This window comes from Schistocerca serialis, chromosome 2 (assembly GCF_023864345.2).
Source record: "Schistocerca serialis cubense isolate TAMUIC-IGC-003099 chromosome 2, iqSchSeri2.2, whole genome shotgun sequence".
In the NCBI taxonomy this organism is placed as follows: Eukaryota; Metazoa; Arthropoda; class Insecta; order Orthoptera; family Acrididae; genus Schistocerca; species Schistocerca serialis.
The window spans coordinates 671,059,716-671,072,047 of NC_064639.1; positions in this window are offsets into that span (position 1 = coordinate 671,059,716).

Genomic DNA, 12,332 nt, shown 5'->3' on the forward strand with positions numbered 1-12,332 from the left:
TATAACTGTCATCTGGTTTCTGTACAAATTATATAGACTTTCGCTCCCTGTATTTTAACCCTGCCACCATATAAAGCTTTTTTTCATACCTTTTCATAGGTGTTCAATGGGGACCCTTTTGAGATGCACTGCATATGTCAGTGCGGAATTCAAATTGTTCACACACTGCAGCGAGCAGGTCTTGAGTTACACCTGCCACAGCTGTTGTTAAGCGGTGTCTCAGTTCATTCATTGTTGTTGGCAACGGAGGCACATAAACAGTCTTTTATATACCCTCACAAGAAATAATCACATATGATCATATCAGGTGACCTTGGAGCTCAGTAATGTAAGACAATCATTTGGTTCAGTGCGACCGATCTGTCATTCAGTAATCCTTTCATTTTAAAATTCAGGCATTTCCAGATGACAGGGTGTCGGTGCTCCATACTGTTGGTAAATGAAGACTTTCGAATCAGTCTCCAACTGCGAGAAAAGAAAGTTCTCAAGAACATCGAGATATGTGCTTCCTGTAACGGCGTTTTCGGTCAAGAAAAATAGACCATACGCCTTTTCCCGTGAAACTGCACAAAAGACATTAAATTTTGGAGAGTCCCTCATGTTGTACAACTTCATGTTGTTGTTCCGTACTCCGTATTCTCACATTATGACGATTCACCTAACTAAACACTAAACGTGGAAGGAAACCGTCATCTTCCATCTTGCCAAGAACGAAATTATAGAACTCCACGCCGGCCGGGGTGGCCGAGCGGTTCTAGGCGCTACAGTCTGGAACCGCGCGACCGCTACGGTCGCAGGTTCGAATCCTGCCTCGGGTATGGATGTGTGTAATGTTCTTAGGTTAGTTAGGTTTAAGTAGTACTAAGTTCTAGGGGACTGATGACCTCAGAAGTTAAGTCCCATAGTGCTCAGAGCCATTTGGACCATTTTGAACAGAACTCCACATGATGTTGTTTGTCACCTTCACTAAGAGCTTGCAGTAGCTGAGATTTGCATGGTTATATGTGTAAAGTCAACGGAACAACCACGAGACGGACATCGGGGGCATACTGAGCTGTCGAGCTGCACGGCGAACGTATTTCCGCGGACTCCTTTTGAAACTATGGTGGATGCGTTCGACGTCTGTGTCAGACACTCGGGGAGGGCCCGGCGATTTGCCTTTCCGCAAACAACCTGTTTCTCGGATTTTGTTTACGCCGTCGTCTAATGCTCTGTACTGTAGGAGGATCCACACCATACGTGGTACGAAAGTCACGTTGAACAGTTGTTACTGATCAGCACAGCGCAATACATAAAACACGAAACGCTTTCTGTTGTGCCGACACTATTTTTACTAGAAGTGAAGTGGGCGCACACTGCTGCTCCCTAGCGGGAACCATACAAAAGTCGAGAAAAAATAGGATGTCTTTCTTTCATTCACCCTGTATCTTTAATATGTTGCAGACTGCGCTTGTGGAGAAACATGGAACAGTGTTGGCGTGTGCTGACACCGGAAGTTACCTCATTCTCGCTGAGCTTACTCCTATCACAGGAATAGATTTTGTGTATTCGAGTCCTCTTAATATTTACTGTGTCGTTTACCTTTGTTTATGTGGCACAATGGAAAGGTTGCACGAGTCCTGGTATTTCTGCTGCTAGTGTTCTGAGAGAAAAAGTATCTCAAGGCTAAAAGATATTTATGTTTTACAATACCTGCACAAAGAAAAAGTGTACACTACGCATAAATAAGAGTGAGTAGTGTTTTAATGAAATTTATTTCAATAGTGGAGCAATTAGAATTATCTGAAGAGACAAGTAACCTTCGATGTTACTTGGCACTTAGCAAGAATCCAAGATATAAAGTAAAAAGGCGCTATTTACTGCATTAGGGATACTGTCTGTAAGTTTGAAAGTATTTATTTTCTCGAGCAAATAAATATACATGCTTTGAAATGTTTTTGCGGTATCCTCCAGAGATCGCGGTGCCACAGCAGAGTCGGCAGTGCGAATCGATGACACACACACTAGCGATGGCTCACTGCAATCCGCAACAGCCAATGGGAGGTACTTCAGAAGACCACGCCTCCCACTCAGAATGGCAGTGCCCTCACGCTGAGGTCAATATAGTGTCGAGCAAGCGAGAGCTCAGCTCCAGTTCGTGACCTCATGGGCATGAGTCAACATCATCGAGTATAGCCAAGGAGTTGTTTAAGTTTCAGGTGGATTTGTCCTTTCGTAAATCTAGAACACAGTACTTCAAGATAACAGTTTGTTAATTATTGCCTTACTAATCAATTACAGTTGCAAATTATACAACAGATCCGTGGTAAAGAAGTGTGTCAAAGTTAACTAAATCTGTTATTCATTTATGTAATAAAGTGAACTAATATTTCATGTGTTCTAATATGATGAGCCCTCTACCAGAGCAATCAAAGAATCCACAGTTACGACCGGACAAAAGTAGTTTTGCCTCTTCACAACAGAGTAGAGAATTTATAAAATTTATTCCAGTCCACTGTGGCATGGTGGTACAGCAACGTCACATTGTGACTATATTAAAAACAGTCCAATTTGCATAATATCCTTCATTGGTTTTTGAACCAGTAAAGAACGCTCTGAAACCTACGACTGTCTTTTAATATTAATGTAGAGAATTTGCCATACGGCCTTTTAAAAGGTTTATGACTGTGAATTTTCCTTTGGTCTTTAATAAACTATTAACATTGCCCGTTCCTGTATTTGTTAGTATACTTCGATTTTTTCGTAAGAAGGATGGTTCCTCATAACCTCGCCGTTCAGGTGCCAAAGCGCATCGCAGCCGCCTCTCACAACACAGTATTGGCGCTCACGTGTAAACGAAGACGACCACCACTGACAGCTGGTGTCAGTACGTTTACAAGTAAAACGCCAGAGGTGCTGCAGCAGATTTTCTTGCCACGAGCAGTCGAATGAGACAAGAAAGTTCCTCGTCTAAAGCGGTTTTAGGAATTCATGCGTCATTACGGAAAGAAACCGTTTGACGCTCGGCCAATTTCGTTAATGTTCAGACGCGCGCGCGCGCGCGCGCGCGCGCGTGTGTGTATGTGTGTGTGTGTGTGTGTGTTTGTTTGACTCTCGGAGATCACGAGGAAAACAAAAGGAACTGTATTCTTCCTTGTATCAGTTTACAAAGTCCTCAACTAACTTTTTGAGGGAGAGTCCACAGATAGAAGAAGGGCAGACAGACCACATGAAGCCCAGAAATGGAGAGACCTTCCATTAAGAGGAGTGACTGAAAGAACCAGCGTTCTCCTCACTTACACTTACGTACAACCATACTTTGTACACTTCACATCTGTTTACAATTGTGGTCCTAACTTAAATACTGATAGTGCTGTATGAACACCTAGAGTTCATGAAGCGTGAATCTGTATGTTGTCAAAGTTGTGAGAGCATGTTCCGTACTTCTCAAATTTGCGAACAAATGTTCTTCAAAAGCTGTAATTCTCTGACTAGCATTTTCTTGGAACTTATGCTAAAACAATATACTAATCACCGATGTAATCAAATTGTTGTTATTAATTTGATCGTTTAAAAAAATTATATATTTAATTATTATGATCTTCGTCAATTGAGCATGCTGAACTATGGTGACTCTAAGTCTGAATGGAGCTCTGGATCCGCACCAGTTAGTGTTAATGTATCCATGGTGAAATTCCAACTCCCTGATTGTTGCCGTGTTAAAGATTGTTGAAGTAGACCGCAGTGAGACTTACGACTTCTACTTTAAAGTCATGACTCATTCTGAGCAGCTGTATTCATCAATTAGATGGTTACATTCTCGTTTCTCACGGAGCTAATGTCTTCACTGATATTTCATCTGCTTCTGCGCTATATTATAAATATTTATCCGTCACTGCAGAACTTTTGAATATCTTACACCCATTAAAAAGGAAACTTTAGGTAATTTTTAGAAGACAAGAAAAGTAAACTGAGTAAGCCGATATACATACGTTTTGGTGTGAGATTTTCAAATTCTCCTGATGAAACGATTCCGGGAAAACATGTAGCTTAAATGGGGCGATAAATTTCCACTTGCACTTACGTAGCTTTTATGCAGTTTGAAGGAATGCCTATTAATTTTTTCCCACGGTGTTCAAAACGTCACAGTGTGCTTCATAACAACTGCTTTTTTCAGAATGAATATTTCACTTCTTAGGGTAATGTGTCCTCTTTTAAGATCTCCTCGCAGATTAAAGACAAGGTTCTGGGTTCAAGTTCTGATTCAGCACACAGTCTTAATTTGCTAGAATGTTTCAAGTAATGTATGATTTATAGGGATTGACTTCCTGTAAAGCAATGATATCACGAGTGCGGATATAAGTGCAAAGTTGATTCTGAAGTTACATGAAAATCATTCAAGAATCCTGAAAAATGTAATGTCTCTAGAGGTCGGTAAGTTGCACTCAGGAGCAATACTGTCTTTTCTTATCTTTTCCACTTCCATAATTTTTAACCAATACTAACGATCGCAAGCAATGACACTGGGAACGATCATAAAAGAAATCCGTTGCAAACTGGAAATTTTTCATTATATTTGAGCAATCATCCTATTACCGGGAATGCATCCCAATAACTTATAATGTTTATTTCAAAAATTTTACTCTGCTAGTGTCCATTAGGTAGGATCAAGTAATCTCAAGGTCCAAAGTATATCAGGAAAATAGATTCATAATTTCATTTCCAGAGATCGCGCCACAATCCTGATGTGTGCGGTAAGCTTAGTGAGCAAACAAAGACAAACAAATATTTAAATTAATCTCGCCTGACGCAACGAATTATGAGAAGAAGGAGAAAAGTAGTCTGCACAGCACTGCTCATATACAGCACGAATGGATTAGCAGTTTCGTAGTCGTACTTCAAAACATTACAAAGCGAGGATAGTTATGGCTGGTGAATAACGCAACCATCCTAAAAAAATTTAAAATGGCTTTACTTCAATGCCGTGCCCCTCTTCAGATGGCTAACAGTTCTGATTATATTAATGTTTTCGTATGCAGCCTACGGAAACAATAATCGTCTGAAGCTTGGCATGACAGCCCGAAACCGATCATGAAATTGAAGCAGAACACTATTACTGGGCTGGTTTCGTTATTCACCAACAATAATTATTGGCTACGGGTTTCGCAAGATCCAACATGGATTTAAAAAAAAAAAATGGTTCAAATGGCTCTGAGCACTATGGGACTTAACTTCTGAGGTCATCAGACCCCTAGAACTTAGAACTACTTAAACCTAACTAACCTAAGGACATCACACACATCCATGCCCGAGGCAGGATTCGAACCTGAGACCGTAGCGGTCGCGCGATTCCAGACCATGGATTTTAAGTAAGGTGATTATTACCTAGGCAGTTTGTAATTTTGTTTGCTAACCGTGTTGTTTTGCTGTTACTCGCTAGTAATTTGTTAAGACGGTATGGTAACATAAAGTAATCCAGCCGATTGATACACTGAGTACAATCACAGCGTTGCAGTGCTCAATTAGAAAACGACGAAAGGCGAGAGCAAATGGATAACAATGCTAAACGCCGTATTAAACAGAACAGTAACTAATGGGCAGTGAATGCAAGAGAGCTAAAACCCAGCTGACGATAAGCACTCAGAGAAATCAGAGGAACTTTAATCTAACATCAAAGTGCCGCTGCGTGCTCCTTCACCGTTATTTGACTCTGGGTGGCATGGTGTCATTTCAGAGTTGTCACGATGAAATATGATGGTTGCATGTGAGATAGCATCCGAAAAATTTTACTGCACAGCACGCACAGCGCATGTTAAAAACTTTCGGAGATAGGCTGTAAAAAGACGAAAGAATTTACGAGCTTTTAATATCGGCGGTGGTAAACGCTCAACGAAACTGGCGATCGGGAACCATAACATACAAATGCTACAGCCCCGTGCGGCACAATATGTCGGTTTCCTGAAGCACGAACGCAAGCGTAAGCTGCTATTAAAAGTCGGTCATGACAGCACGTTAAATGGCGGACATATCACATGAACGAAGAGGGGAAAACCATGACGAAACAGGAGAGAAATCAATATATGGCGACATCTTATGGATGCTGAATGTACTTACAACTTTGATACTGCTATTATGGGCGCTGTGGAAAAAGTTAGTCATTTGGTGTTCGGCAACTCAACTTTATTTACGCGTTTCGAGTAAATTGTTCTTCAGAATAGCAAAAGGGATGAAGGGGCATCAAGCACGCGGTACGGTATCATGTACAAAGAATCAGTTTCATAGTATTCTGAAACTGGGTGTTCGCACATGACACCGTACCGTGTGCTGTTCTGAAGTTTACTCGAAATGCTTAAATAAATTTGAGCTGCTGAACACCAAGTAACTAAATTTTTCATCAGCGGCCAAAATAGCAGTGCATAAATAAAAAAATTTAAAATAATTAAATTTATAAAATGGCCGCATGCCTCTTACGTGACGCTATGTCACACCTCAAATACTTATAAGTAACCAGTAGAGAATCTTGGAACATTTTTAGCATAAATCTTGGATTAGAAGGATAATCTTATAATGAATGACAAGTGATAAAGCTCGTAAGTTACATAATTTAAAATTGTCTAAACGACATGTCAAACTCTGATAATTTTGACGCTTACGTCATACAGTGCTCACCGGCACAAATTGCATAAATGGTGAAGAAATTACATTAAAAAGTCGGATAACCACACAATCAATGCGATCTGATTTCTTAGGTAACGACCCTTAACAACAACACTATATAACAAGGCAAGTACCCCAGTTAGAAGAGTTAAAACCTAATAAAAGTGATTTTAAAATACGGACATATGTCTAGGGGGTTTCTTAAAAATTACTGCAGCCAATCGTCTTTTGTTTTGTTCTTCATTTTTTTTTATTATTCCATTACCGGTTTCAAACTGCCTAGTGATTCATCATCAGAAGGTACATATTTATTAATTGTCTGCAGCAGTGTGGGAGTCGTATAGCTTTGGCAAGATGTATTAACGAAACATGTAAGCACTGAGTGCGGCGAGAATTATTTACTAGTTGTTGCTTTACCTACAGTGATTAGTATCCGTTGGTTGGATGATGGTGTACACAATATTCTGGAAAACATAATAAATGTTTTCCAGTGACGTTAATTACAGTGCACTTCACACACTTAGACACAGGTAACACGTTCCACTTGCTTTACAAAACCTAAATAATAACCATACTCTTTGGTTGATAAAAAGAGAAAGAAACTGATAGCATCTGATGATGATGATGTTTGGTTTGTGGGGCACTTAACTGCACGGTTATCAGCACCCGTACAAAGTCACCATTTTTACACAGTCCAGTTTTTTCCACATCCCAATCTAGCCAGTCACGAATGATGATGATGATGATGATGATGCTGAAATGATGAGGACAACACAAACACCCAGTGCCCGGGTAGAGAAAATCCCCAACCTGTCCGGGAATTGAACCCAGGGCCCCGTGATAGTATCCGAGTACAGGATAAATTGTGCACGTCTTGAACAAATCACCTCGTGTGAGGTTTTATGGGTAATGCTAACAAGGAAGGGCCTGACATCGAAAGCTCGGAACCGCATGAAAATGTACTTAGAATATAAATTGCTCATCGAAAAACAAGTGGTATGAGCCATCGTCTGCAAAACTGCACGTCTTACTACAGGAGACGTTTGAATGATCACGTGTTCAAGTTCTAAGAGAGGAACTTTGGTAACATGAAGAAACACGCAATCGACGTAATAGGATCGAAACACGCATACTTCAATGCCGCCACTAACTGCTACATTTCCCTCCGCTTAAAATAATTGCGCTATCGGAACGACAAACTTTTACTACTGGCCTGATAGAGTTGCACAGCTATTTAAAGTGCAGGTGTGGGATTTCAGTGAAAGGCTCGAAGCAAAGTGGACTAGAACTATGTTCACATCTGTCTAAAGCCTCATTTCCATATTGAGCATCACTTCTGCATTCAAGCAGACCAATTTCAAACGCGACACTAATTAAATTTTCTAACTATGATATTTTTATGTCAGTGTCATAACTTGTCTTTAGCCGACACATATTGTACTTCATCCGCCCATACTGTTCTGTTTCGCACTGCTTTAATCACTTCACTCAAATCAAGCATCTGCACTTTGAAGAATTGACAGCCTTGCAACACCGTAAGGTCAGTACAAATAGTTTGCTGTTCAAACAGCGTAATTATTTTAATCAGAGGGAAATATAGCTGGTACGTCACGACATTCAAATATGTGTTTTCGGTCTTATTACGACGATAGTTTGTTCCTTTACGTTACCAAACTTCCAGTCTCAGACCCTCAAAAAGTAATCATTCAAAGGTTTTTTGTCGTAAGACGTGGAGTTTTGAATCCCAATGGCTCATAGCACTGTTTTTGTGATAGCAGACTCATGTTCTGAGCACATTTTCGCACGATTCTGAGAGTTACGCACTCACCTTGTAAGAAACAACAGGGTGCCCAGATGAAAGTAGCCCGTCTAAGTTTAAAGGAAATACAGCGAAATTACAGAAACGAAGAGCTGGAGTGGGCCTACCACTTATTGTTGTTGTTGTGGTCTTCAGTCCTGAGACTGGTTTGATGCAGCTCTCCATGCTACTCTATCCTGTGCAAGCTTCTTCATCTCCCAGTACCTACTGCAACCTACATCCTTCTGAATCTGCTTGGTGTATTCATCTCTTGGTCTCCCTCTACGATTTTTACCCTCCACGCTGCCCTCCAGTACTAAATTGGTGATCCCTTGATGCCTCAGAACATGTCCTACCAACCGATCCCTTCTCCTAGTCAAGTTGTGCCACAAACTTCTCTTCCCCCCAATCCTATTCAACACCTCCTCATTAGTTATGTGATCTACCCATCTAATCTTCAGCATTCTTCTGTAGCACAACATTTCGAAAGCTTCTATTCTCTTCTTGTCTAAATTATTTATCGTCCAAGTTTCACTTCCATACATGGCTACACTCCATACAAATACTTTCAGAAAGGACTTCCTGACACTTAAATCTATACTCGATGTTAACAAATTTCTCTTCTTCAGAAACGCTTCCCTTGCCATTGCCAGTCTACATTTTATATCCTCTCTACTTCGACCATCATCAGTTATTTTGCTCCCCAAATAGCAAAACTCCTTTACTAGTTTAAATGTCTCATCTTCTAATCTAATATGCTCAGCATCACCGGACTTAATTCGACTACATTCCATTATCCCCGTTTTACTTTTGTTGATGTTCATCTTATATCCTCCTTTCAAGACACCATCCAATCCGTTCAACTGCTCTTCCAAGTCCTTTGCTCTCTCTGACAGAATTAAAATGTTATCGGCGAACCTCAAAGTTTTTATTTCTTCTCCATGGATTTTAAAACCTACTCCGAATTTTTCTTTTGTTTCCTTTACTGCTTGCTCAATATACAGATTGAATAACATCGAGGAGAGGCTAAAACCCTGTCTCACTCCCTTCCCAGCCACTGCTTCCCTTTCATGCCCCTCAACTCTTATAACTGCCATTTGGTTTCTATACAAATTGTAAATAGCCTTTCGCTCCCAATATTTTACCACTGCCACCTTCAGAATTTGAAAGAGAGTATTCCAGTCAACATTGTCAAATGGTTCAAATGGCTCTGAGCACTATGGGACTTAACATCTATGGTCATCAGTCCCCTAGAACTTAGAACTACTTAAACCTAACTAACCTAAGGACATCACACAACACCAGTCATCACGAGGCAGAGAAACAACATTGTCAAAAGCTTTCTCTAAGTCTACGAATGCTAGAAACGTAGGTTTGCCTTTCCTTAATCTAGCTTCTAAGATAAGTCGTAGGGTCAGTATTGCCTCACGTGTTCCAATATTTCTACGGAATCCAAACTGATCTTCCCCAAGGTCAGATTCTACTAGTTTTTCCATTCGTCTGTAAAGAATTCGGGTTAGTATTTTGCAGCCGTGAGTTATTAAACTGATTGTTCGGTAATTTTCACATCTGTCAACACCTGCTTTCTTTGGGATTGGAATTATTATATTCTTCTTGAAGTCTGAGGGTATTTCACCTGTTTCATACATCTTGCTCACCAGATGGTAGAGTTTTGTCAGGACTGGCTCTACCAAGGCCGTCAGTAGTTCCAATGGAATGTTGTCTACTCTGGGGGCCTTGTTTCAACTCAGGTCTTTCAGTGCTCTGTCAAACTCTTCACGCAGTATCGTATCTCCCATTTCATCTTCATCTACATCCTCTTCCATTTCCATAATATTGTCCTCAAGTACATCGCCCTTGTATAGACCCTCTATATTCTCCTTCCATTTTTCTGCTTTCCCTTCTTTGCTTAGAACTGGGTTTCCATCTGAGCTCTTGATATTCACACAAATGGTTCTCTTTTCTCCAAAGGTCTCTTTAATTTTACTGTAGGCAGTATCTATCTTACCCCTAGTGAGATAAGCCTCTACATCCTTACATTTATCCTCTAGCCATCCCTGCTTAGCCATTTTGCACTTCCTGTCGATCTCATTTTTGAGACCTTTGTATTCCTTTTTGCCTGCTTCATTTACTGCATTTTTATATTTTCTCCTTTCATCAACTAAATTCAATATTTCTTCTGTTCCACCACTTATTAACAATGAAAAATACAGTGAAACTTCAATACAAAGCCGTGCACGTTTAAGTATATTTAGATACATCGAGCGTAAACTTCATGGGTGATTTTGTCTTTCAATTCCTGCATAGTGTTTGGATTTGTTTCATAGAAATTACTCTTCAACTCTCCCCAGAGGAAAAAATCACGAGTAGTTAGACCCGCGATGTTTGCTGACAGTTCGTTCCTCAGTGAAGACGCCATGGACTTGTTCCAGGGATGTCTTAGATGTGTGTCAGTTGCCCCATCTTGCTGGAAGAAGCAGTATTATCTTTCATATTCAGTGAATTGAGCACAAAATGTATCAAAAACTTCCATATATGCAACCGTGTTGAAGGCAGTATAAGATGACTATTTTTTGATGGTGTTATTGGATGTGTTAATATTTGTAAAGGAAAATGACATATTTGAAGAATTGTGGTCAGAGAAACACCGGTTAGGCAACAGTAACTGTGTCTGCGATGACAGCGTTGTGGAGTCGTAGAATCTTTGACAGTCAGTAGTGTATACCTGCGGTGTGCAGGAGGCGTGGTTTCGTTGAGTGTACAGTGCAATGCATGATCGCACTTTTGGAACTACGTGAGTTGTAGACTTATTATGAGGAGGAATGATGGTTCAGAACACTGGTAGGGTAGCATATGGACATAAAAACGGTTTTGAAATGAAGAACAATGTGTTTTTTGGTAAGGTAAAAAGTTTTTGTTTTTGTAGACTTGTATCGTTGGTCCACTTCACCCTCGTCACAGTCGAGTTTTTGATAATTATTCCACTGATTGATCGTCTGAGTTAATTTACTGTACCATGGAAGTTATTAGATTAAATGAATTTTCGTACCAGAGTCTATAATTGGGTTTTTGATAAGTTCCTTCCTAACTGAAATTTAAGAACTTAAAGGTTGACTCATGTGTTTCTTTGGCATTCGGTGTCGAGATTATGAACCCAGTTTGCCTGGACCAAATGTGGTTAGTTTTAGAAATTTTTTTTTTTTTATTGCCGAGTCTTGCAGTGCTGCCGTTTCTGCCAGTACTTCATTTTCAGGTGAGATTCATAATACGTAATTGTTTGGTTTCCTTTGCGTAATGTATTTTCCGTCAGTTTCTCTATTTTACCACTGTCACTGCAGAAATTAAAACGTGTTCCGGGTTACATTCTTATACAGGTCAACATTATACACTCCTGGAAATGGAAAAAAGAACACATTGACACCGGTGTGTCAGACCCACCATACTTGCTCCGGACACTGCGAGAGGGCTGTACAAGCAATGATCACACGCACGGCACAGCGGACACACCAGGAAACGCGGTGTTGGCCGTCGAATGGCGCTAGCTGCGCAGCATTTGTGCACCGCCGCCGTCAGTGTCAGCCAGTTTGCCGTGGCATACGGAGCTCCATCGCAGTCTTTAACACTGGTAGCATGCCGCGACAGCGTGGGCGTGAACCGTATGTGCAGCTGACGGACTTTGAGCGAGGGCGTATAGTGGGCATGCGGGAGGCCGGGTGGACGAACCGCCGAATTGCTCAACACGTGGGGCGTGAGGTCTCCACAGTACATCGATGTTGTCGCCAGTGGTCGGCGGAAGGTGCACGTGCCCGTCGACCTGGGACCGCACCGCAGCGACGCACGGATGCACGCCAAGACCGTAGGATCCTACGCAGTGCCGTAGGGGACCGCACCGCCACTT